The sequence below is a fragment of the Xiphophorus maculatus genome, chromosome 21 (genome assembly GCF_002775205.1).
Source record: "Xiphophorus maculatus strain JP 163 A chromosome 21, X_maculatus-5.0-male, whole genome shotgun sequence".
Taxonomy (NCBI): domain Eukaryota; kingdom Metazoa; phylum Chordata; class Actinopteri; order Cyprinodontiformes; family Poeciliidae; genus Xiphophorus; species Xiphophorus maculatus.
Window position 1 is genome coordinate 22,506,812 of NC_036463.1, and position 27,736 is coordinate 22,534,547.

The 27,736-nt window shown below is 42.9% G+C and overlaps 1 pseudogene; it reads right to left on the reverse strand.

The window, feature by feature from the left end:
• Window positions 1–11,357: 11,357 nt before the first annotated feature.
• On the reverse strand, window positions 11,358–18,391 carry LOC111606286 (annotated as a pseudogene).
• Window positions 18,392–27,736: the final 9,345 nt, after the last annotated feature.

The window sequence follows — 27,736 nt, forward strand, 5'->3', positions numbered from 1 at the left end:
GTTATTTTTTGAGTGTAGTTTAAGTATGGATAATGGAGTCTCATTGTTAGGTGAAATGTATATATTATCATATATTTGTTGTTTCCTTTATAACAATAGTGTTTCATATTTGATGTTCCATGATTGTTTTCTTTTCTCTAAACATAAAGACTGTTTCTGTATGTTTTGATCTACTTTATCTCCGTCTTCACAAGAGGGCCTCCCTGAAGAGAAGCAGTGATAACCGTGCTCACGGGGTTCATTGCTCACCAGGACTACTTCTTCCTTTGAGCTGTTAGATAGCTGACGAATCGTCGCCTTGAAGATATACGACCTGTTCTGTTTTTACTCTGTGTTCTAATGCAAGATAACATGTGTTTAGTTAGTGATTGCCATTTAGCACTGCAACTAAAATGCTTTGACCACACCCTTTAGAGTTGCAGTGCTCTCTGTGATAGGGACTCTGAAGATAATAAAAAGAGAGGAGCGGACAAATGTGTTTCAGAGCGGTTGGAGATTTGTAACTGTAAACACATCTCTGTCCGTTCTCCTCGCGAGTACAAAAGAATCTAACTCTCTTGTCTTTTCTGTGTTGTTCAACTTGTCTTTAATAGGTGTCAAACCTGACATTTACTTGGTCCTTCGATTGGTCCTTCGGTCTGGTCGACCCCAGTACAGACCGTGCGCACGGCAAGTTTCCTAGTGGAAACTTATCAGATCCTGTTCAAGGGCTGGAGCTCGACCTGCCTGCTGGGATCTCACGGTTGACGGTGCTCCAGGGAAAGACAACGGGGGTGAGTGATTCTTGTTTAAAAAGTGGCGAGTGACTGAGGGTCATTGCGCGCACAGAAAACCCTGTCAATTCTAGACTCTAACAGGTAACAAATAGAGCACGAAATCCGTGGAGGACGGCGGAGTCCTCGCGCAAAATTCCGTGGTTAGGTGGACGGAGCCTGGTGCCTTCCTGTTCAGGGAGACGGGGCCCGACGAATACCCGTTGCAAAAAAAGGACGGCGGAGTCCTGCGTGAACAGGCGCTTAAATTCCGCGACAAAATTAAAAAAAAAAAAGTGTGTGACTGTGCGAGTGATTGGAGGTAGAAATACCACTTGGTATTTTACCTCATATAAAACAGTAGGACTGTAACCAGCAAACCTCTTGAGGATGCAGAGGTAAGAACCCCCACTCGAAAGAGTTGAAGTGTGGGTTACCTCAACAGGTTATTTCAATTGCTGGCCTACTGAACAGAACCCCAGTTTTTAGGACTCCCTAGGCGTCGACAAACTGGGCCAAATTTTCATAAAAATGGGGAAAGGGATAAGTAAAAATAAGCCGACAGACAGTTTAACATCCAATGACTGGAAATATGTCGAAACCCAGGATCCTGGTAAAATAAAACATTTGGATAATTGGATAACAAACTATAACTTTGACGGCCGTCTTAACTCACAAAAACTTTACTGCAGGATAATATCAAACAAAAAAAACAAAGTCAAATCCAAAGAAAATGCATTAACAGGGGTATGACGATGTGAATTTTTGGTTAGAATTAGCGCTAAAAAGAGAAAATGGGCAGAATAAATCTAAAAAAAGGAGTGTAGAACAGAATAAAGACAGGAATGTGATGTACTACAGCAATGAGGATAATGAAACTGGGTCAAGGAGGCAGATAACGCAGCAACAAGCAGCAGGAGGGGGTGGAGAACTAGATGGTGATTCTACAAAAAAAAAAAAACACAGAGGGGGTAAAACCGGGAGGGCAGAGTAGAAGTTTATACCCAGCTCTGCCATCGCCCCCTGAATATGAGGACAGCGATAGTGACAGGCCTATCACTAGATCAAAAGGAGAAAAGTTTGCATGGTCTAGAACATTAGGGGAGAGCTTGGTGCAGGGGGCCACTGCTTCCATCGCGCCTTCTCTCCCTCCCCCATTTTGTCCTTCAGTAGGGAAAGATAGTCCGCCAAATACATCTGAACTGTATCCAATGATACAAGTGGCAAATCCTAATACAGGGGCAGAGGGGGCAGCAAGAACAATTCAAAAAATATAAACGCAGAGCAAACTACACTGAGATAAGCAGGATCAAACAGAAGGAGGAAGAAACTTTTGATGATTTTAGAACAAGAATGATGAACACATTTAAGATGCACAGTGGGCTGGTGGAAAATGATGACGAAAATGGTCCATATAAACAACAGTTAAAAAATGCATTACATGCAGGGTCAAAAGACGCAATAAGATCATGGGTAACTAAGTTTTTTATCAATGAGGACGAGGAAGAGGAGATTTTAGAGGCAGGGATCAGAAATAAAAAAGGAAGATTTCTTTGTCATCCAGGGATATGGGGAACCATATTATCACTATTCATTGGATGTGCCTAACAGGCCTCCACACAACATTGCACAGACTCTTCTGGCGGAGGGGCGTAAAGCCATCTCTGCCCCGCAGGATCAAAGATCTCCTGAGAGTCTTCACATCAGTCTTTGGGTTAAAACAACTCCGGGGCCTGATAAGAACTATGAAGCCAGGCTCAACAAGGTCACCCCAGCCAAGATAACAGTGACCTATCTGTACACTGACACACAACACACCTCGGTGGCAGCAGTGAGCCTCCCAGAGGATCTAAAATTTTTGAACAGAACATGGACACCTCCACATGTGTCCCTGTTTAAACATAAAAGTGAGCAGTGGGATAAATTGGGCAGGGTCGTTGAGGAAGGAGAAGCTGCTACTGATTGGGTGGCAACCTCCGCAAATGTGGCAACTAATGCGTCTACTGGGTTAACTAGAAAAGCACTTTTTTGGACAGCATGGGTTCAAAAGGGGCAGCGTTTGCACTCTAGACAACACTGACATCCGTTGCTTACAGAAGAAGAGGAAGTTCTCTTAAAGGACATTCCTGATAAATTATGGTCCAAGGGACCCACGGATGTTGGCCTCGTGAAGGGAGCCTTGCCAGTGCAAGTCCGACCTAAAACTGAATATAGGCCAAAGGTGAAACAGTACCCTTTAAAAAAAGATGCACAGGAGGGTATAAAACCAGTAATAGAAGACCTTATTGAGGCAGGAGTCGTAGTACGGTGTGACAATTCTCCGTGCAACACTCCTATTTTTCCTGTCAAAAAACAGCCCCCTTCTGTCGGATGGCGGATGGTTCAGGATTTACAAGCAGTAAACAATGCTGTAATCCAGAGGGCACCGTGTGTACCTGACCCACACACATTGTTGAATTCCCTTAGATCAGATGCAAAGGTATTCACTGTTGTAGACATCAGTAATGCCTTTTTCTCAGTACCTGTTGATAAGGAGAGTCAATTCTGGTTTGCCTTTATTTTCGAAGGGAACAGGTACACATATACCAGACTGCCCCAGGGCTACTGTGAGAGCCCTACAATCTACTCTCAAGTGATGAGTGCCAGTATGTCAACATTTCGACCCCCAGGAGGGAGCCAAATTTTGTTATATGTAGATGATGTTTTATTAGCCTTTCCAAACATGGAAACCTGTAAGCAAGACACCTTAGCGCTTTTAAAACATTTAGCTGAAGAAGGTCATAAGGTCAATAAAAATAAACTCCAGCTATGTAAAGAAAAAGTAAAATATTTGGGTCATGATTTGAGTGCAGGGGGACGAACCATATTGGAGGATAGAAAAAAAAAAAAAACAATTCTCCAAGCCCCCAAACCACAAACAAAAAACAGATGATGTCCTTTTTAGGACTAACTAACAATTGTCGAACTTGGGTGCCCAATTATGCAGAACTTGTGGCTCCTTTAAGCAAATTGATGTATGAAAAAGATTTTAAAATGTCCTCTCCGCTGAGTTGGACAGATGAAGCAGAAGAGGCCCTTTGCAGAATAAAACAGGCCCTTGTGTCAAGCACCGCACTGGCTCTACCAAACTATAAAAAACCTTTTGTTCAAATGGTAGACTGTAGAGGTCATTTTATGACTTCTGTACTGGTTCAACAACATGGTGATAAAATGAGACCAGTAGCATATTTCTCTTCTAAACTAGATAGTGTGGCGTGTGTTTGTGGATCTTGAATAAGTCCTGTTTACCACCCTCGGGCTTCAACTTGAAGTGTTTCTGTTATATAATTGTTTAGTTTTTGTTTTGTTTTGTTTTTTCCATTCTGTCTCATCCTGATGTAATGATTATTGTTTAAGGTATTTTAGGCTGCACCTACCAGCTATCGCAGATGTTCCTACATCTGTACATAAACACCTGGTTCAGCTCAGCTAAAGCTTTTTGTAGGATGGGAGAAGGAGTTTTTATGAATGTTTACAAATGACTACTAGAAGTGGCTTTTTTGAGGTTTTCTTTGTGTTTTTAGACAGTTTCCTAACTTATCTCAGAAACAATCAAGTATACAAACAGTCAAAACTTTTGTATGCTCTTTTCTAAGCTGAAACTAAAGTTTAAAGTGCTTTCCTCTGCCTTTTGAGTTGTGATCATGTACTTAGTCCATCTGTGCATTTATCTGTAGTTTTGTTGCACATTGTTTTTGTTTTTCTCATTTCTTGATGTTTCGCAGATATGAAGGGCTACAAACTCATTACAAGAATTTTTAAGGGTTATTTATGAGGCATATGTAGTGATAAGTGAAGTACTGCCGTGGAATGAAGGCACACCTACCTCACAATATGTAACGTAGTGTGAGAAACACTGATCATCACTATTTACTTGATACATTTCATTGTATTGTAAAGGACCTAATAATGTGTGTATTCGTGAAATGGCCATATTCAGACTTGTTATGTTGTCAGAGGGGTTGGGTTGTTTAAAATTTAATTACAGAAATACTCGACGAGGTTTTTTTTTTTTTTGTTGATACTGATTTGTTTTTCTCCTTAAGTTCTGATCTTTTGGTTCAAGAAAACGTGCTAAAGGTTAATTGACAGGATTAAAACCTTCCACTCACCTTTCTGTAATATGCTTGCATACAGCTCTCAATGAAGAGCCAGATTATTTTGCTGTGGTACATTTCTATTCAAAATCCTTTTTCTTTGGTCTTTAATGTTTTAATTTTCTGAGAAGCTAAAATTTGGGTCTTTAGTAGCTGTAAAGAATCATTAAAACTGCCAGAAATAAGCACTTTTACTGTTTTAAATCTTAGAAGTTTCACTTTTCCGTTAAATTTCTTAAATAACATTTTGATAATTTAGGTTTGATGCACTTTTGATGAAATGGCGAGTAAATATGTTGTTTTTGTTTTTATTTTGTGTTTTCATCAGGGAACGACTGTTGTATTGTGTAGTATGTATGGAACCAAGGCCTCTACTTCGTGTGACTCCAGCAACCATTACAAAACAATGTCTATTAGAAGTAATGACTAAGACTAATCCTAATAGCACCTGTGTGATTTATGATTCAATATTTCCCCTTACAGCTGCAGATGAAAAGAAACCATTTTTTTTTCTAAAGATAGCTCCGAGTAACTTCTCATGTGTAAATATAACAGGGTCTGGGAAAAGATTGGGAAATCTTTCAGACACCATGTGTACTGCTGTAATCAATGTAAACAATGACTTTAACCCTGTTTCTCGTGCAGATGTTGGTGGTGGTGCGGTGACAACAGACTTTTTGATAAATTACCTCGGAAGGTGACAGGGTTTTGTGCATTAGTTTCCTTATTGTTACCTGTGTCTGTCTATCCTATGTCCGCAAAAGATCTAATTCACACCTTATCTAGCATTTTGCCACAGCAGTGGCATCATTTAGAGAAACGCGATCTAACATGGAAAAATTATGATGATCCCACGTACATCGACGCCATCGGCGTCCCTCGCGGTGTACCTGATGAATATAAATTAGTCGACCAAATTTCAGCTGGTTTTGAATCTTCGATTTGTTGGTGGTGTACGATAAACAAAAACGTAGACAGAATCAATTACATCCATTACAAACGTGCAAAAACTGGGCAACTGGACACAGGCTGGTTTCGAGGCGGTGCACGAGCAGCTGGCCGCTACCTCACTGATGGCTTTCCAAAGCCGCATTGCTCTTGACAGGCTGCTAGCTGAAAAAGGGGGGTGTGTGCTATCTTTGGAGGAAGGTGCTGCACATTTCTGCCAAACACAGCAGCTAACGGGAGCCTGACGAAGGCCATTGCGGGTCTCCGTACCTTTAATGGCAAAATGACAGAACTCTCTGGTGTGAATACTTCCATGTGGGATGCATGGATGGATGTTTTTGGGAGAGTACCGAACCCTTGTGTCCTCTGTCTTAGTATCAATTGCAGTCTTTGCTGTAATTTTAACCTTGTGTGGATGTTGTTGTATTCCTTGCCTGCGTTCCTTGTTTAACCGTCTCATTACCACAGCAATCTCTCCCATGGACGACCAGAAGGCCCAGATGTATCCTTTGTTAGCAAAACATCCTGAGCCTGACGAAGAATACTCTGATGACGACTCTCTTAACCTGTATCCAGACCCTAACCTGTGGGCTGAATATGATCCCTGAGTGTACGCATGTTTGCGTTCCTAAAAATGAACTCCCGGCTGAAAATCGTTTGAAGTGGCTGCCTTTGGAGGGATATGAGAATTGGAACAAATATGTGATAAAAAGGGGGGGAATGTTAGGTGAAATGTATATATTATCATATATTTGTTGTTTCCTTTATAACAATAGTGTTTCATATTTGATGTTCCATGATTGTTTTCTTTTCTCTAAACATAAAGACTGTTTCTGTATGTTTTGATCTACTTTATCTCCGTCTTCACAAGAGGGCCTCCCTGAAGAGAAGCAGTGATAACCGTGCTCACGGGGTTCATTGCTCACCAGGACTACTTCTTCCTTTGAGCTGTTAGATCGCTGACGAATCGTCGCCTTGAAGATATACGACCTGTTCTGTTTTTACTCTGTGTTCTAATGCAAGATAACATGTGTTTAGTTAGTGATTGCCATTTAGCACTGCAACTAAAATGCTTTGACCACACCCTTTAGAGTTGCAGTGCTCTCTGTGATAGGGACTCTGAAGATAATAAAAAGAGAGGAGCGGACAAATGTGTTTCAGAGCGGTCGGAGATTTGTAACTGTAAACACATCTCTGTCCGTTCTCCTCGCGAGTACAAAAGAATCTAACTCTCTTGTCTTTTCTGTGTTGTTCAACTTGTCTTTAATAGGTGTCAAACCTGACACTCATCAAATAGCATATTATCTTTTCCTGAATATGATGTTTAGTCTATTCTAAACTAATGAGTGTTAAATGAGCTTCATTATCATTAATATCCTTTGGAATCATATTTCCCTCCACCACTACAATGTAGGACAGATGTGCAACAGTATGACAGGAGTATTACATAATGCTCTGTGCACATTGGAAAAGAGCTCTCATGAACTTTCACGTTCTGTTGTAGAAACTCAAGTAGAGCAATGAATAAGACTATAATCAGTCAGGTCACAGTGAGTACTAAAAGGTTTTTGACTTTCTAAATGACTTTTGAACATGTAGAAAATCAGCTAGTTTAATAGGTGGTGATAAAGGGCATTGAATGTTTTTGCTACGCATGCTTACTGTGATGTGGGAAGATCCATATTATGGAATTATGTGAAATATTTCAAATGCTAATGCAACATCTTCTTACAAACAGTGTGATGAGCTCCCGTTGGGAAACTATGATCTCTGTGGTCAGACTTGTAACCTGGAGAAGAACAGAGAAAACACTCTGATCTGACTCCCTCCTACACGCCCCATCGTTCTGTCTGTAGAAAGGAAGAAACTGTTCTCCATGGTTGTTCCTGGCTCCTGTCCCAACAGCCTCAGCTGGATGTTCTGCCTAATCACCATCGTCCAGAGCGCCACACACAGAACAAAAGACTTTATCAAAGCTGAATGTTGTTCCAAGACTTTCTGCAAGCAAATCATGAGTCCGGGAGGGGGAAGCTAGCATTAAGCTTCCAGAACAACTATACCTTTATATATTTTTATTGGTCTTTTTCACTTTCAAAATAAGAGCCTGAGGGGGATATGTCCAACCCTACTTTCTTACGAAAAACAAGCGCATTCTTTTGTCATGGTTACTTACAGCAGTTAATAAGTGGATACTACATTGTACATTTTAAAAGATTGCTCCTGCTGACTTGAGCCAAACAATTATGTCTCCTGTCTTTGTCTGTGGGGTAACACAGAAATATATTAGATGTCCTTTCTGTGTGCAGTGGGAGCATCTCCATGCAGCAGAGCCAACCACAGAGGAGACACCAAGGACAGCACACAGCAAAGGACAGAAACTGATCTCCATCATTCATCAAGTTTATTATGTTTCACAAAGTAGGCATTGAAAAGAACCGTTTTGATGTAGAAGTGATTAGAGCGAAGATGAATGACATACAGCATGTTTACAGCACCCTCTAAGCTTATTGGCTCCCTATTAAACTCAGTTTTTGTTGCAGAAGCATTCACACACACTGACAAAAATTTTTAAATTCAATGTCTAATTTCAACTTATTTATTCACAGCTGAAACAAAACAAATATAAATAAATAACAGCAGTGGTACAAAAAGGCTTTGACCTTAATAGAATTCTACAATTTTTGTTTTTTTGTCACTCTTAAAATGTTTCATCCAATATCAATATCAATCCATTCTCTATAGTTTACTTTTTAATATGCTATTTTAAAGTAGTTCACCAGTATATCTGTCCACACAGGTGACTCTCCTGCCACCATGTTTAATTCGTAACTGGAAGTTGTGGTTGTTTTAAAGCAATCTGATTAGCTAACAAGTTTTAACTTTGTTCTACACTACCCCCTATTGCTGTGTTTCCCAACCATAGTCCACAAGGCACACTGCCCTGCATGTTTAGATGTTTCCCTGCTTACATGCTCCTCATTCAACACCTGTCAGTTGAAATCACCAGTGACTCCAGTGAGCGGCCACCTGTACAGAGATACCACCACAGTTTGGCGCAACATGAGCCATCCCGTCCTTCCAAACAAACTCCAGGACCAGTCATGGATGGTGGCTCATGGGATCCTCCTGGTCAGAGCAGTTATACACTCCTGCGGCATGTCGGCGACGTCCACCTGCCCTCAACCTGGTTGTGGTGCGCCGGAGTTGGTGAGGCACCTGCTGTGGGAGTGCAGCGCTGCTGTGGACCTGTGGGCAAAGGCCGGCTCCTTAAAATTCCTATACTTGCCAGCAAGGGAGGTCCTCGACGCACAGCTAGTGCTGTACGGGGTGAGCCACCAGAAAATAGCGAAAAAGGACTTTGCGGAGATGTGGCTCACCCTAGCCACCATCAAAGACACCATATGGACCTCCAGAAACTTGCTGGTAAGCAGGCGCAGGCAGTTGCCCCCCATGGCTGTGATCCAAATGGCAGCATCGAGAAGAGAAACATCCAGAGCTGAGAGAAGAAGAATCGCCTGTGCTTCCTTGGACGAAGGAGCCGGCGCTCCACGGACAGAGGTCCCAGCAGCGGCAGCCTGGCTCTCCGGGTGAGGTAGGTGGGAAGGAGCTTCAGGGTGGAGTTCCCCTCTGAGCACCAGTGCTGCTTGGGAGAATGGGACTGCTCCGAACTTTGCAAGGAGTCACACCGGTCCTGCTAAACTTTTAAACATACAGAGATTTTGTTTTAATATCCTTGCTCTTATCTTCTTTTAGTTTAATTTAATTGACAAATTGTATTTATTAAAAGAAAAGTAAAAAAAAAAGAATTCTGTACAACTGTGCAATACTATGTTTTAAAATATCCCAAATAACAATAAAATATTTTGAAAGAAAAAAAAAGTCAGTTGAAATCACCTGGGCTGAAGCAAGGAAACACCTAATTCAATCTGGAGAGACTCAGACAGAGAAAGGGAAACAATTAGAAAAGTTTATTAACAACATGAGTTAAGTCTTTGGCGCTCGGGCCCCGGCTGAGGTCATCTATTATCGCAAACTTTGCGATGGGCTCGGATGAACATTCTGGACGCTGAACGGAACGTCATCCCCCAAAACGAGGTAGAGGCCGGAGAATAGGAGATGGACAGTGTTCAACCAAGGGAGTTACACTGGCTTAAATTGCGAGGTTAGAACCAGAACTGGAGGAGGTGACATGACAGAGATAGGCTTGTGTGAAAGTACCGGTTGCGCTAAGAACGTTATCCCCCAAAATAAGGCCGATGCCAGGCTGAGGCCGGAGGAAAGGAGGCGGGAAAGTGAAAGGAGAGAGGAGTTGCGCTGACTGGGATTGCGAGATTGGGACCGAGCCTAGAAGAGGTGATGTGACGGTGAAAGGGGAGGAGAGAAGACGGAAGGAAGGTGGGGCGCAGAGGGGCGAAGGATAATAAGCTGCTCGGGGCATGGGATGCAGAGAACGCAGGGCTTGGGGTGCAGAAAACGCAGGGCTTGGGAAGCACAGAGCACAGTGCTCGGGATGAACAGAGCGCGGGGCTTGGGATACAAAAACACAAGGCATAGAAAACTGGCGATGGAGCAGAAAATTCGGCGGGGAGGGGGATTGGGAGATGCGAGCTGAAGCCAGCGGAGCAATGGATGGTGAGCTGTACTGAGCGAAGGATAGGGATGCTGAAGGATTGGGATCAACAAGGGATATTGCGGGTCGAGGAAAAAGGCTACTGATTAAAGATCAGCTAGGAACGTGGCAGGGCTTGGGAAGATGGGATGCCAAAAACAGGATCAGCATGGGATGCTGCGGGGCGGAGATGTGGAGCAGCTAGATAAAAAGGCCAATGGAGAGGGGCATGGTGGTGAAATGCTCTGAAACGGGATATCTGGCGGCCAATAAATAGGGACCAACAAGGGATCCTGCGGGAAGAGGGGTTCGGGCCAGCTGGAGATGGGGCAGGGCAGGATAAGGAGAGGGCTAGCGGAAGGAGAAACAGGTGGTAAAGCGGTGAAAGAGAGAGAAGTCAGTTGGACGTTGTTAGATAAAATGAGATTGGAGAGAGGAGACTAGAAAGGAGAGGTACGAACTACATCTTGCTGAAACGGGATGCTGGAGTAGGAATTAGACTCACGATGAAGAGGTCGAAAAGCGGGTGTCAGGTGAGAATACTCCTGAAATAGATCTGAAAATAAGGACTTAAAAGCGGGGGAAAAATAAGGTCACGGCATGGGGTAGGAACGCTAGCTCGTATGACGTAAATCAACCACCACCAGTGAGTTGAGCAGTGCTTACCTAGGCACTGAGGGAGCGTTGTGCTGACAGCACCGAGGAGAGGTCTGGGCGAATGTAAGATGAATAGGCTGATGATGACCAACGACCAAGTTGCTGGAGAGACGTGGAGGGAACTCCCTGAACAGCTGCGGATGTAGCTGCCCCTATTCTAAAGGAGTGGCCGGAGAAATGACTGGGATGGCGATTGATGGCGGTGAGAAGTAGTCTGAGATGTTTAAGGAACCAGGTAGCGGACATAGGATTGCCTTAGGGAGTGAGGAAGAGGGATTCCGAGGAGAAGCTAACCTTGCGCCTAAGGAGAGCAAATTTGAACAAGGCTAAAAAGGGGCAGAAAGGACTGCTGATGCGTGCCACGATGATAGAACACGCGCCTTTAGCTTTGGAGTGCTTCAGAGCTAAGCTGTAATAGTCGGGGTGGAACTTGAGGTCAGAGACGGCTAGCTCTCTGGGGGGAACGTAACGATTATTGGGAGTAGTGAACTCCCCCAGACAAAGGACTCCATAAAAGGCTAGAAGGAACGAGCTGGAGAGAAAGGACTTGAGATATTCAGAGTAGGAGCTGGAGCGAAGTGTGACGAGCAAGTCCTTTAAAATAGAGAGAGTAATGGGTTTGTGGTCGTCAGGGAGTGCTGGACACTGATTAGCAAAACCTTTCAGTAAGAGCTTAATTACATGATTAGAAAAGAGGCTAATAGAAGGGGTAGGCTGATAGAGTTGATTAAAGAAATTAATCCCGGCTAGGAGACTGCGAATGTAAGAGTGCTTAGAACCGAAATGAACGAAACGGTGGGTCAGGAAGGCAACGACGGTGTTTATAAGGACCGGAAAGATGGGTATCCCAAGAGATAAGCAAAATTTATTGAAGTTGCGCCAGGCAAAGGAGTAGGATTTGAGCATGGAAGGAGCTAGACCGCTTTTGATATACACTTTAGCAGATCGGAGCAGCGATTGCAGTGAAGGAGAAATTATTTCAGGACTAGGTCCTCAAAGGAGGGAACAGGTGTCGGGAGGAGATCGGCTGATGGACAGAGGCAACGGAAGATCACAAATGAAGACGAGAAAGAGCATCGGTGATGGTATTAGAGTGGCCTGGAACGTGGCACACTGATAAGATGAAATTGTCAATAACAGATTGCCAGGTAATGCAGCGTAGGGAAGGCATAACGAAAGTAGAGGAGGAGCGACCTTTATTGATGGCTTCCACGACCGCTGCGTTATCACAGAGCGCCACTATGTGCTTGCGTTCCCACAAGCTCCCCCAAAGCCGACAGGCCGCTGCGATGGAGATGATTTTGTAATAGGCAGACGACTCGTGCTGAGGAGTTGAGAGGGGCCATTTCTCAGCGAACCACTTGCCCTGAAAGAATCCCCTGAAACCGGCGGATAGGGCTGCATCTGTATAGAATTGGATGGAGTCAGCGGAGAGAATAACGTCGTCATAGAAAAACGAAATACTGTTCCAGCTGTTGATCAGTCTGGACCAAAAGGAGAGGTCAGAGCGACACCCGTTATCCAGCGAGACTTGATCGAGCAACGAAGGAACTGAGTTAGCTAGGTCCAGGAGCCTGGAAATGAAAGAACGCCCTTGGGGAATTATCTGCATGGCGAAGTTGAGGTGCCCGAGCAAGGAGAGAAGCTCACGTTTAGAAAGGACGGAGGATGACAGGTGGGACTGGGAAATCTCACGGATGCGAACTAGTTTATCGGTCGGTAGTGAAGCCAGCATCTTCTCGGTGTCCAGGGAGATGCCGAGAAATTCTAACTGTTTTGACGGACCGGTAGTTTTCTCCTCGGAGATGTGGACACCAACGCGATCAAAAAGATCTTTGAGTTTCTGAAGGGAATAGGACGATTGAAGAGGGGGATCGATGAGAAGTAAGTCGTCGAGAAGGTGTAGCACAGGGGGGAGCTTAATAATGTTGAGAAGTATCCAACAAAGGGCCTCAGATAACATGTTAAAAAGACAGGGGCTACTCCTGCAACAGTGGGGCGAACAAAAAAATAGAATTTTGCGTCCCACTTAGCACCGAGAAGGTGCCACTGGGAGGGATGCACAGGCAAGATCATAAAGGCGTCGGTAATGTCAGCTTTGGCCAACCATGCGCCCTGCCCGGCAGATTTAATCAGCGAAATGGCGTGATCGACCATGGCATAGTAGAGAGAAAAGGGGTATTTAGGGATGAGACTATTGATGCTAGGGTGGGGACAGAAATGGGGCGCAGAGAGATCTAATATAAGGCGTTTTTTACCGGAGTATTTCCGGGTTGTGACACCAAGAGGATTAACACAAAAAAGTGGGAAAGGGGGGAATCGAAGTGGCCAATGACATAATGTTTAGCAACTTCCTTCAATAACAACTGTGACACTATACAAGGTTTGTGGAGAGCTGATTGGAGGTTAGGGATGACGAGGGGAGAAGCGAGAAATGGAGGGACGCCTATCAGGAAGCCCTGAGAGAGGCCGGTGATTAGAAAATTAACGAAGGTGCGATCAGGGTGGCATAGCAAAAGAGTAGCTAATTCGGAGACAAAAATAGGAGTAGAGAGGTGGCGAGAAACTGATTCCTGGAACCTCGACGGCTTCTGTTGGGAAATGGACGGCGAGGACAGACGGACTTTGGATGTACGTCTCTGTAGAGACTACATATATGAAGAAAAGCACAATTGGGGAATGAGCACACACTTTCGTTAAACTTATTGCAGACAGGCATGTTATTGGGTACCTGCATTTTTTTCCCATAACGATCAAGAGGGCCAAAATTCATGAGGGGCTGCAGGGGCGGAGCAGTGGAGAGATTATGTTTAAAGGGAAGAGAAGGACAAAAAGTGCTCTGATGGCCGGCAGCGCCGCACTGAAAACATAAAATGGATTGCGTGATCAAGATGAGGATTTCCATGTCGAAAACTGACCAACGAAGGCGCTGGCCGGAACGGGAAAGGACTGCTGCAGCTTTGGTAGCAAAAGCTTTGTGGTACTGGTTGAATAAAGACCGGCCGTATCGCATGTGGAGGTCGGCGATTAGGGCTAGGTAGGTGTTGTTAAGAAGGAAAGTTATTAAGTTAGCTTAAATTTTTGGAAAAAGCATGGCTCTCCTTCCTCCTGTTAGCCGGGTCGCGAGCGGATCTCGTCACAGCTGGCAAGGAAACGGCAAGGCACGATGACGTCACAAAAATACAGAGTTTAATTCAATAGAAAACACCGTATGAATTTAACAAGAAACTTCAGAGTACACAGAAGTACATTCTTTACCTGAGACAAAAGAATTAAAAGAATAAGAACAAAGGCACCTTTGGAGACAGCTGATGCTTAAAAGCAAAACAGGGCAGTTGTCTGAATTCTTATTACTGAGCATTCCCTTTTCTAGTGAAGGCGTTTCTCTTTGTTAATATATGCAAATAGGGCGTACCTCTGTTTTGACCAACCAAGAGCTACCTTGGCAAATACTTAGACCTTCCCCTGAGTTTTAATGACAAATATCAAGAGTCATTCTAGTTATTAAAGTTATAAGTTATTTTCACAAAACCTATCTTGCTCCTCTGCAGTCAGCCTCTCCAAAGATTTGAATCTTTACCTTATCGCAAACAATAATGAGATAGAAGTCTTTTTCAACCTGTAAAACATAACATTCAAACCATTCCCTTTTGGGTTCCAATATTGTCATAGTTAGTACATTTTCAAATACATTTCCCTTTACTAAATTGGTATTTGTAGCTTAGGTAATATACTTTAATCTAACACACTATTGCTATTAATATTAAGAGGTATATCAGAAATTAAACTAAGTGTTTTCCAAGATTCCTAAGTTGTGGTCAACTCCAGATGCAACTCTGAGCTCCTGAGAAACCCCCGACCTCTGACCTGCGAGCCGGGGAAGATATTCTTTATGGCCTCCTAATTTAAAACCTTTCAAGAGCTTTGTGTTTTATGGCTGGTCTAAATTACAGCCTTGCCAAAAGAATGTTTATCTGTGAACTCCTGCCTTGCATCTGCTTTTGTCCAAATGGAATGTTGGTCTACTTAAACGCACATGGCATTAGCTTAACTATATTAAACCATCAAAAATAGCCATGATTCCTTAACAGTGTCTAATTCAGCTCTGCGGTTGGGGTAAATGGAACAGATGACATCTCGGTAGACACTAAAAGCGGCTAGAAATTGACCGATTGAGAGATCCTTCGAGAGGCGGGGGTCTGAAGTTTTAAGGATGGCGGAGAAGTGTTCAGATGAGGCGACGCGCTGATCGACTTCTGGGGAGGGCAACAGAATGGACGCCAGATTAACGTATTGTCCTTGGAGAATCTTGGTACGGAGCTTGGACAAGATATGGGAGCACTGGGGCGTGTAGGGCGTGCCTGAAGACGAAAAATGGGGGAAATCAGGGTAGGAGGGGGAGTATATGAGCTAAAATAGAGAGAGGAAGAAAAGAAAAGGAATTGTAGACTGAGGAGCGGCGAGAGCGGAAGTGGAGGGAGTTGCAGGTGGGTAGGAGGCGTCCGGAGTGTTGCTGTGAAGAAGGGCTGAGAGGGAGGATATGGAGCGCTGAAGGGAGTCCATGGAGGCTACAAGTGCGGAAGCGAGGAAGTGCGTCTGATCGGCGGGAGGGGAGGACGAAGATCGGAGACGTGAAGAAGGGCCCGGTGCTTCTGGAGTTGGGTCCGGAGCGTGGATGGAAGGAACAGAAACTGAAAGAGGGTTTTCCGGGGACCTTGAAGCTGGCTGACAAGAGGGGGGCGCCCTCTGCGTCGCTTGGCGGGGGGAGCGGATGACTTGCAGGATCTTTTCCCGCTAACTGGAGGAGGCGGAGGGGAGGTAGGTGGAGGGGGGAAAGGAGAAGAGTCTCCGAGAGGCAGGAGAGCCGCGAGCGAAGTTACCTGAGGGGACCGGAGGCCAGGGGTAAGGGAAATGCCTCTTGAACAAAGGATCGAGTTGGGGGATGAAGAGTTTGAACGAGAGGCGATGCGAACGCTGCGGCGAGCTTGGGAAAAGGTGGAAGGGCTGGGGGCCTCAGAAGAGGTGACCGGAGAATTCGGTAGAGCGTCAGAAGTCAGACATGATTGCAAGCCATTGAGCTCTGCTGGAAAGCGAGAGATGCCATGGATGGAGATCCTTTTCAGCTGGAACTCGATCGGAGATGGTCGTGACTTGGATTTGGACCAGCGTTGGTTAATCAGCGGTGATGAGCTGGAAGCGCCGGTTGGATGATGCAGGTGGGGCTAAAGAGTCTTCCAGATTGAATTTACGCCTAGGCTTCATACACTGACTGGCCAAAAAAAGTTGCCACCTGGATTTAACTAAGCAAATGGGTACAAGCCTCCTATTGGATAAGTACTGCATAGGCGATTATCTTTCAGCTGGCAACAAGTTATTTAACCCCAGCTGATGCAATAAGTAACTCCTCATTTCTTAAACAACCATGGCAAAAGATTCACCCTGTTCCAGAGTGATGGGCGCATCAGGGTAAGAAGAGAGGCAGGTGAAGTGATGCACCCATCATGCCTAGTGCCTACTGTACAAGCCTGTGGGGGCTGTGCTATGATCTGGGGTTGCTGCAGTTGGTCAGGTCTAGGTTCAGCAACATTGTGTGCCCAAAGAATGACGTCAGCTGACTACCTGAATATACTGAATGACCAGGTTATTCCATCAATGGATTTTGTCTTCCCAAATGGAACGAGCATATTCCAAGATGACAATGCCAGGATTCATCGGGCTCACATTGTGAAAGAGTGGTTCAGGGAGCATGAGACATCTTTTTCACACATGGATTGGCCACCACAGAGTCCAGACCTTAACCCCATTGAGAATCTGTGGGATGTGCTGGAGAAGGCTTTGCGCAGTGGTCAGACTCTCCCATCATCAATACAAGATGTTGGTGAAAGATTAATGCAACACTGGATGGAAATATATCTTGTGACACTGCAGAAGCTTATTGAAACAATGCCACAGCGAATGTGGGCTGTAATCAAAGCTAAAGGCAGTCCAACAAAATATTAGAGAGTGTGACCATTTTTTGGTGGCGACCTTTTTTTTGGCCAGGCAGTGTATCATTCAGGGCAGTGTACCTTGAGGACCAGGGTTGGGAAATGCTGCCCTATAGGTCTGGCATGTGTGGGTTCATGTGGATGAACACATTTCTGAAACCGATCCCATGTGTATTAAATGTTTTTTATTAAACAATGTGGTGGAGATATTTAATTTTATAAAGAGATGTCTACAAGTAAGACAAGGAGACAGTAGTTTTTAACAATAGTTTTGCTACTATTGTTAAAACAGGGAGCATGTTAGCATGCAGTGCATACAAAAGTGTGTATACAAACCATGCATACACAACAGCAGTGTGTGTGTAGCATAGCTCGCTGGGCTGAAATGGAGTTAAAAGACAAAATAGTTATAGAATAATTAGGAATACAACACTTAAAGCAAGTTGTGAACAATTCAGCACAACATGAAAAAATCTAATTCAAACAAAAGTGCAGAAAGTTTTTAACAGATTTTTTTCATGTGAAAGATTTGAATGATTTAGCTCTGACATCTGATAATTTACTTAGTGTGGAGATTATAAAAAGGAATTTCAGAATTAACAGAATAAGTAGTGTTTTGATGAGCTGAAAGTGTACTTACAGCCTACATCTAGGCTATGACTTGCTGTAGGCTAACAGTATCAGAGGTAATTAAAATTCATACCTAAATCAACCTACAACAGTGTTTGGTTCCAGACACATCTGTACAGTTACTAGGGAACTACAGCTATCATGTAGTTTCAGTCAATAGTCCACAAATATCACATGCTAATAAATTGTGCTCATGCTAAACAGGAATATATGATTATCACCTGTTAGAGCTGAGGTCTGCTACCCACATATAACTTTGGTTTTCCTCCCTATTAAATGAAATAAATGCTTATTTTCAATCTTAGGCTGAGTAGAAAAAGGGGCGATTTGGATTTGAGCTATATATGTTTACAGGGTATTGGCAAAGATATTCAGGAGAAAAGTAGATTTTTCCCATGAAAGGGCAATCTAAGGTGTTTGTATACATTACAAAAAAAAAAAAAACAGGAAGATAATCCATAAACTTAATCCAGGTGTGAAACTCAAAGCAATTCTACAATTTCTGTCCAAAATGAATCAGGAGGTTAAGATAATAATGTAAGAAGAAATAAACTTTTCAGAATTAATCCCAGATAAAGAGCCATGACACTGAAATGACAAGGTTAACCCAGAAACAGAAAGAAAAAGATTGAGGAAAAAAACAAATGGACCATGACACTTTCTTACCTCCATTCTACCTCCTTCCTGTATCAAACCTGAAACAATTACAAGGAGCAAATGTAGAAAAATGAAGGGATGGTTCAGTGAGGAACAGATCTCGCTTCAGAACAGCTGACTGTGCAATAGGAGTAAAATGATAAAACAGACAGTAACCTGGCCAATGTGAATGAGTATAATACATCAATAAATGGAAGAATAATAAGGAAATGGGACACACAAAGGAAGAGCTTCCAGCCATGTCTCCTTCTTTGTGACACCATTGTGTATCTTAATAAGAACTTACACACAAGCAGAGTTTCCGACAGGGAGTGGAGAGAATGTAATGATGTAGAAAGACCTCTTGGCACACTGCTGGAAAGAAAATGATTCCTGCAATATTTTACGCCTTATACGTACCTGAGGTCATGATTTCTTCAACACTCACATTCCCATTGTCTCAAGTGGATCATGATGTGTCATCAAGGCTCTCTCAGACGGAAGCCTCCTCAAAGCATTTGCAAAAACAGTCTAATCAACTGGCATTTATAAAAACGGGAGCAAAAAAGGATATCTCTAAATCAGATCACATCTGAAAAGTGTGCCCTTCCCCTGACCCTGATACTCTCACATAACATAGTGTAACCTTCAGAAGTCCCCTAATTAGTCCTTTGTGTATGATTTAATTCAATCCATCTGCTTTGTGAAGGTCTCAGAGGTTTGTCAAGGAACACTGCATCATGACACAAAGGAACACAGCATATGAGTTAGAGACGAAACAATCAAGAAGCAGGTTTTAGTCAATCAGATCTTTAGTGAAGAGTGACAAACAGAAAGCCAGAAGTTCAGTTTGAAGTTTACAGCAAACCATCAAGGGGACGTTGCCAATGTGGAGGGAAGCAATCTGGTCAGACTAGACCAGGGGTGTCAAACTCCAGTCCTCAAGGGCCGGTGTCCTGCAACTTTTAGATGTGCCTCTGCTGCACCACACCTGAATAGAATAATTAGGTCATTAAGGCTCTGGAGAACTGATCTACACAAGGAGGAGGTAATTAAGCCATTTCATTCCAGCGGTTTGTACCTGTGGCACATCTAAAAACTGTAGGATACCGGCCCTTGAGGACTGGAGTTTGACACCTGTGGACTAGACCGAAACAGATTTTTTTTTTGTCTAGATGCAAAACATTATGTTTATTGGAAACAAAACTTTGAGCACAACTTTCCAACTGGAAAATACATCAGTAGCAACACCATGGAGTTTTGTTGATTTTTTCAGTAGGGACAATGAAGCTGGTAGGGGTTAATGGCTGAAGATGGGTGGAGCTAAAGACAGAATAATCCCACAGCAAAACCTTTCACAGCCTGCAAGAGACTCAAGACCGGGGCGAAGGATCACTTTCTAGCAGATCGACTCTACATATACTGGCAGAGGTAGAAAGGAATTGTTTGGGCCACTGCTTGCTCATGTGTCAGACAGAATATGTCAAGACTTGAAAAGTTACGTTTGCAGACTGTTTAGATTGTTCCTTATCACAACAAAGGTCTTAAAAGTTGTTCCTGTAATCTCCTTTTCCAGTTTGGGGCAGTCTAGACTTCTAACCATCCAGACAACAAGCAGTGAGCTTTCACTTCATCACAAAGAAATTTTACTAAGGAAGAAAGAAGAAAACTAGTCATAATGTGAACAATTCTCAGAAAGAACAGAAATTCTTACCATGACAGTTAAAAAAAAATGGCAGTCTAGGGTGTGCTGTGGTGTCGCAGGGGGTTAGCACGCCCCACGCTTGGAGGCCTTAGTGCTCAACGCGGAGGTCGCGGGTTCGACTCCCGGTCCCGACGACCTTTGCCGCATGTCTTCCTCACCCTCCTTCCTGTCTGCCTACTGTAGAAAAAAATAGGAGCCACTAGTGCTGCAAAAACTCTTTGGAGAAAAAAGGGAAAAAAATGGCAGTCTGATGATACCTCAGCTGGCATTTAACACTCCACTTATGATGATGAGTTACAACTGTGGTCACTGCAATCTGGGGGTGGAGCGCTCCCAAATGTTTTATTCATTAGACAAGCTTCTCTGTCTGCGTAGAGCAAAGGACAGGACCCTTTGATTAGGTTAGATTACATTTGCCTTGATATTTTTTATTTTATTTTGAAATGTTCAATTAAGTGTAGTTGAGGGTGACACACTAAAATTGTTATTTTATCTAACCTCCATGCAGTCCTAGATTGCGATGAACAGCATGTCAAAATTTGAAGCTAAAAAAGTCTAAAAAAGGATTTGAGAGCTCTGATGGATGGTGTCAGCTGGCCTGGGTAAATATAATACCAAAGGTATGCTGTACATGAAGAGAATAAAATTCACATTAAATGTGATGGAACATCAGGTTTTTTATCCAAATTCCACTAAAAATGACCTCTTTTAAATTTAAAACATGTCACTTTTGATAAAAGCTTGGCTGCTGACATTTATAGAAATCATAAATTTGGAAAATAACAACTGAAGCTTTAAAAGAAAGCCTCTAATGTTTTTACAGGTCAAACGACTGTATGAACATAATCTGGAGATGTGTTTGTGCAGATACATATGATAAAGGTACTCTGTAATTAGCAGGCAGGGAGACTGCTGTGGGCTGAACCAAGCTGTTGTGGTTTGCACTGGTGCCTCACAGCTGTGCTGCCTTTCCGAGACGATTTGAAATGTTCTCTTCATGTATCTGTGAGCTTTCTTTGGAAGAAAGATGAGAAAGATGAAACTGCAAGACAAAATCTGATACAGACACAAAGACTAGCAGAAGCTAAGACAGAAGTCATAGAATTTTTTTAAATATTGAAAGGTTTCTGTGGTTTTATGTGTTGAGCATTCAAAGATGGTGCTGTGCATATCTTGGTTAAGACATGAGATCATATGTGTCATGTTCCATGTTTTTCTGTGTGTTTATTTTGAGTTTCCTGTGTCTCTGAGTCTCTGTGTTGTCCTGTCTCCCTTTGATTACTTCCAGGTGTTTCTTGTTCCCTGATTACCCCCAGTGTATTTAGTGTCACCTGTGTGTCTGTTCTTTGTCGGGTCCTCGTCGCTTGCCGTCTAATGTGCATGCTGCCTGTTGTTTGGACTGTGAGTTTCTTCCATTAAAGTTCATTATTCATCTTACCTGGGTCCACTGCATCTGCCTCACCGCAACGATTCATGACAATATGACCTTCTATTGCCTTTGGTCAACCTAAACCAGTCTGCCCATTCTCCTTTGACCCATTTGCATGTTTGTGGTATGCAATTCAGACTCGGGTACTAGTTCAAGAAGCTTCATAAATAAATAATAAATACAAAGAAAAAGAAGCCCCATATTAAGAAATCAGCCATAAAGTTAAAGTTTCAGTAGAAATGACCAAAGCTCAGGGTGTGCTGTGGTGGTGCACGGGTTAATCACAAACCACATATGGAGGTCCTAGTCCTCGACGTGGCCGTCGCAGGTTCAATTCCCGGCTTGGTGACCTTTGCCACATGTCTTCTCTACTTTCCTGTCAATTCACTATCAAATAAAGGCCACTAGAGCCAATATGATCAAAATTATAACTAGACAATGACCCTTAAAATGTCACTGACATGATAAAATTGCCTACATGATTTAAAAATATGAATTACTGTGATTTCATTCTGTACACACAAAAGCTTTAATAATGCATAATTTTCACAGACTACTGTAACTTGAAAAGTGTCACAGTTTTCATCTGTAGTAATTGGGTCAAACACCAGTGCCATCTTGTGTCGGAATGAGGGTAAGTCAAGCCCTTTGACACCTGTCTTCCGTCACTCTCATTAACCACTTTCCTGTCTACACACTATCAAATAAAGGCTACTTGAGCCAATAAATCCTTTAAAAAAGAATGAAAGAACAGTAGTTTGTCTATCTAAGTGGTTTTATTGTGTCAGTGACACTTCAAGGCTCCAACATTCTTTGGTGTACTGCGTGTATCCTATGAGTCACATCTACCCTACGCACATTGTCCACAGACAGTTGGGATTTCATAATCGAGCATGCCCATTGCCCGTGCTGATGTCAAATTCCTTCATTTCCCACAATGTGAATAATAGTGGGAAGTAACACCCACTGAGCACCAAACTTGCAACATTGATGCTTGTCCTATTTCTTCCCTACCAGGGAAGCTGTCAGTTCTGAGCAGAGAGTGGCAGTCTAGCTGCTGTTCATCCACATGACTGGGCCAACTGTCAAGCTTATCAGCTTGGAGTCACATGTAAAACAGTTCAACGTGAGCACTGATTACTGTGCAACACCAAGTATGCTTACCAGGGTGTAAAAATTTACCTTTGAGTGGATGTTGGTATTGAGTCTGTCTTGAGTAGATGCAGGCTTCCAAGAAGTGAAGTACGCCTGAGTATGTGGAGCCTTTAGTAAATGACCAATTTTGTTAGGAAGTGGCTGAAGGACAATAATAGTAAAGTTTTTAAGAGACAATAACAACCCCTTGTCCTGGTAAGGAATAAGCCAAAATTACAACAAACTATTCTGAGAAGCTTGTATAGGCAACAATTCTGCAAACATTAAAAGGATATTTTTCTGACACATTGCCTTTCATTGTGTCAAGAAATGTGTCAGTTATTATAAAAACGCTACACGCATCAAATATGACTTAAAGACATCTGGCATCATAACTGGGCCTCTGTCTTTTGAAAAACTCCTGCTCCTTCTGAAACTCCACCTTCAGTAAGTCATCACTACAATATTGCTCCTCTATTAACCCTTTAAAAATGTTTTTACCAGCGATTCATTGAGAACTAGCTCTTAGAATGAACTCAGCAGATGTGCAGTTCCAACAGGTGTTTGCTAATTACAACTGGCTAGTCTAAAGGAGGTGTGTCAGAGTCATAGGGGAGGAGCTGTGTCTTGAAGGTGGGGCTAGATCCACCCAGGTGTTTTGCACAGCTGAAGGGTTGCCATGGGTGACTAAAGGATTTCTCAAACATGCGTGAAAGAATCAAGATGGCATGTATGCTTTTGATTATAACATGATGTAAAGCTCAAAAAGGTTGATTTTACATAATACTATCGCTTTAAGGAAATGTATATAAACTTCAAGAAACAAAAAAAGGAAACTTTAAATGTGTTGTGATCACATAAATTACTTGCACGTACAAGTAATTTATATGATCATAACAGGACTAATATATGAGAAAGATTAGTCTGATATGTCAGAGACTGGAAAAAAAGCAGACAGATTTGAAATACACTTACACCTTGGACAGTAAACAATCCAGCCACAGAGGCTTTGCAGCACTGGGTCCTCCCACCCAATCAGAGCGGCTCCTGCTGAAGCAGTCGATAATGAGGGGAGGGTTCTGCCTTTGCACCAATTCCTCTGTTGGCTTGTTGGTGCCACAACCTGATTAGCATAAATTTCTCAGCAAGCGAGATGAAACCCCTGCGCTCACAGCTGATGCAACTGTTGCCCTAAATACAAATGTCTACATCTGATTTTTTTTTTTTTTCTGAATCTTGGTTCAAGAGTCTCAAAACTTTTTTGTCAATGAAAAAACTGGCATGACAATCAAGTGGAAAGATGATACTGTAATTGTATACCAGATGTTAAAACAGCTGCTGTCTTATTCTGTCTCCACACCCTCAGTCAATTGTGTGGGGACAGTTTTTCTATCATAATCATAAACTGCAGATACATCTAATCAGTTTTCATACTTATGAGCCAGTTTCCACTTGTTAGTATTTATAGCAGTTTGCTGTGTTTAGTGAGCTGGCTTAATATGCGCTGATCGTTGCTGAATGTGTCGCTGTTTTGGATGTGATTTCATTTGTTTGTGCAATGAAGCCATCTGCTTTCTATTCTCCCCGTACAATTCCATTAATTAGTGGCATATTTGATAACAGAACCAGCTTTGAGAGGGAGAGCACTGCAGGGAAATCTGAGGAGGTAACGGAGGGGAATACAGGGGAAGTGAGAGGTAGAACCGGTACAGAAGAAAGAGTAGGAAGAAAAAAAGAGTGTGTGTGCCTGGCAGTGATTGCAAATGCAGATGGTTGTGGAGCAAAGGCAGATGGCATGTCAGATTGATTATTGTCGCCAGCCCTGCATGATAGATGCAAGGCAAACAGTGAGCTCTCCCCTCATTTCAGATGACTCGGAGTGATAGAGATGTGTCAGCTCACGAAGTTAATCTTAACGTCATTTGAACCGTTCTGAGCCATTTGTGGCCACCGCTGTGTGCCAGGCTGTTCATTTCCATCAAGGCGATTACACCTGTAAATAAATATGGCCCCCGCTCCTGTGATCACGCCGCGGACAGGTGGGAATTCGCAATGGATGTGCTCGGCCGTGGTGCTGTAGCACAATCTCTCCCTGGCAAGAGGGGAGGCTTTTCTGTGGCACCATCATGTCATCTGGTTGGCGTTTCACGCATGGCTGCCAAAGTTGCTGTCAAAGAACACAAACTAGTGTCCTATGTCTGTTACTGCAGCTTTACAAAGGTGCGCAAATCTTTGTCTATATTTTGCTGATGTTTAAAAAAGACAATTTCATAGGTGCAGTGTTTCCATTAAAAAAGAAATAAGAATCACACATGAATAAGCTTGTTCACGTGAAAAATCATTAAAAAACTATGTCAGTGTGTCATGATGGTAGTTTTTAACAAGCCCACATGCAGAACACAAGATAGGAGAGGTAGGATCAGTGTTAAATGATTTAATAATGATCACACAATTATCAGCGAGAATCAGGATGGTCTGGTCCAGGGGCAAAAACAGTGTCGGCAACAATGGTTCACTACGAGGAAAGAGCAGAGTGGTGAGTTCAGGGGTCGTGGGAAGGAAGGAAATCTTTCTGGGAAAAACAGGCTGATCTTACTTGTTGCAGATGAACAGAGTCTTGGAGGGGAAACAAAGTATGTCCGGGGTCTCGGTTCTTGGTGGGTCCAGGAACAACGGAGGAGTGCGGCGGGCAGCGGACAGGTAGGCACGGGTGCAGCGGGGAGACGGAGGAGTGGTACATAAACCAGGAATTCAACCGGGATCTCATCAAAGGATCACCTAAAAGGCAACGGAGTAAACAAAGATAATTACTAGAATGTTCAAGACAACTAGAAACACAGAGACGGGCTCAGGGGGCTCAGAGGTACCGTGACTGGCTAACACTCAGGCGACGCTGGACTGGCGGCCAACTCCTTAAGTCTGCGCCGCTGATGAAGATGATCACGAACAGCTGCGGATAATAATGCACCGCACTCCAGCCGGAACCTGTCGCCCTCTGGTGGTAAAAGGTAATAAGGGTGCACAGGAACTCCCACCATGCAGCCAGAACCCCGGAACATAACACAGTGTGGTGTATTCTGTCAGTGTCTTCAAGATGCTGGGTTTTGGTGGAACAGCAAAGACTTTATTACAAACAGCCTAAGTCAGCACAACCAAATCGGAGGAAATCTTGGCCCAATCATAGAGAAGTCCCCGATCCCTGGACAGCATCCCGGGTACAAGGGTCTGCCCAACACATATTCCCCAAAGTACATATTATCACATACCTATGTTGCAGATTCACATCTCATTTGAGTTTCTGGAATGGATTGTCTGCTATTGCATCTGTAGCCCATAGATTAAATAGAAATTTTCAAACTACATGTCTATTGACCTTTTGACCTGACCGTTTCTCCCGAACATTCCAAAATGTCTTCCTGTATGATCAGACTACAGCACCAACAGTCATATGTGACACAGTGACATGTTACAATATAAACATTTCCATGAGACTTTCATTAAGGAATTTTATTTTTTGTAATTTCAGTTTACACCATTTTATGGGTAATGGAAATGCAGCTAGTGACTTGGAAATATAACTTGTAAGACTTTTACAGATACAGGATACTCTCACAGATCATTGTAGTTAGTATATTGTTCTGTTGTTTCACAGCCGATCAATTCCTTAAGGAATCCAAATGTGGTAAAATCCCAATGCTTAATTTCTCAACCATTAGAAAAGCAAAGAAATTGGGGTTAGGGTTAGCCTCATTTAAGTGACTGTAAATGAGGCAAGGTTTGCAGTGCCATACTGGCTGGCCATCTACAGATGATTTCAACAATCATCTGTAGTGAACAGTGTCTGCTTTGTTGATGTCAGAGAGTGACAGAGAAAGTTGCTAAAATGTTGTAGCTAAGGTTTGCAGAATGTAATTTCTAAATGAAGGAAGGCCGCAGCAGAGAATAAAGGAGTTATGCAGAGTTAAGGACTCGAGTGTTCTTCACTCTGTGGAAGTCCCTGTGTACCCGAGGTGGACTCAAAGTGGACACGTCTGCTGGTCAAGGTCAGTTTTTACAACCACTTACCGTGTGTCGCACAGTAAACTGCTCGAGGGGAACCTGTGTTTACATCAAACTGTTTTGTGTGCAACACTGAGTCAATGAGCTGGACAGCTGTGAGATGTGACTGTGTACCACAGGAGCCGAGTCCGTAGGGGTTACAGAATACGTACAGTACACCAGGATATGTGGGAACCTTAAGGCTACCAATCTACAGGATCACCAAAACCAGACAAGAAGAGATTGAAAAAACATTTTCTGCTTTGATTAGTCTTTATTTCAGCTTCAAGATCATTCTATGTTAAAAAATGAACTTAAACCCAAACATTATTTTATGAGATCACTTGAATAGAACCTGTCTGGTAACATGAAATACGCTAAGGAGCTCAAAAATCTCAAAAAGGAGGCAAACAGTTTTTTAAAGCACTGTTGATGCTATCAGCAAATGGAAAAATAGAGTGTTGTAAATGTTTTGTAATAGTTTCAAACTGTCTGAGACATGCAAAGAAAGAAAAATCTTAGCTACCTCTTGGCAAATCTCTTGTTAGTCTTTGAAGTAAGTAAGAAGTGCAGATGACGGATATTAAACCAGTCTTCAGATATTAATGCTGTGTGGTTGTTCCTATTCATAAACTCAAAAGGAAAATAAAATAAAAGCAAACATACGGGCCCCCTACATAGTATTTGCCTGGTAATCTTCCCTTTGGCAGAAATCACACTCTGCAAACATGTTTTGTATCCAGCTCAAAGTTCTTTCAAATTATGATTTCAGAATTTTCTGCTAGTCTATCTGCAGATTAATAAACATTGTGAGATATTTTAGGCTGTCTCGCAGCACAGCCAGCTTCAGATCACCCGACAGATTTTCCTTGATGCTTCCCCAAGCTTAAGCAGAACACATGACTCTCCTTTGCACTAGTATAATAAACTTTAATTACCGACACTCAGTTCCGATGCTATTTGCAGACTGTTTTAACAAATTCCATCATCCTCTTTGCCGGGGCAGCCAGAGCATTGGCAGAGAGGTTGTTTTTGTTAGCTGATTCATTTGCTAACTCAAACTTTGACTTGTCCT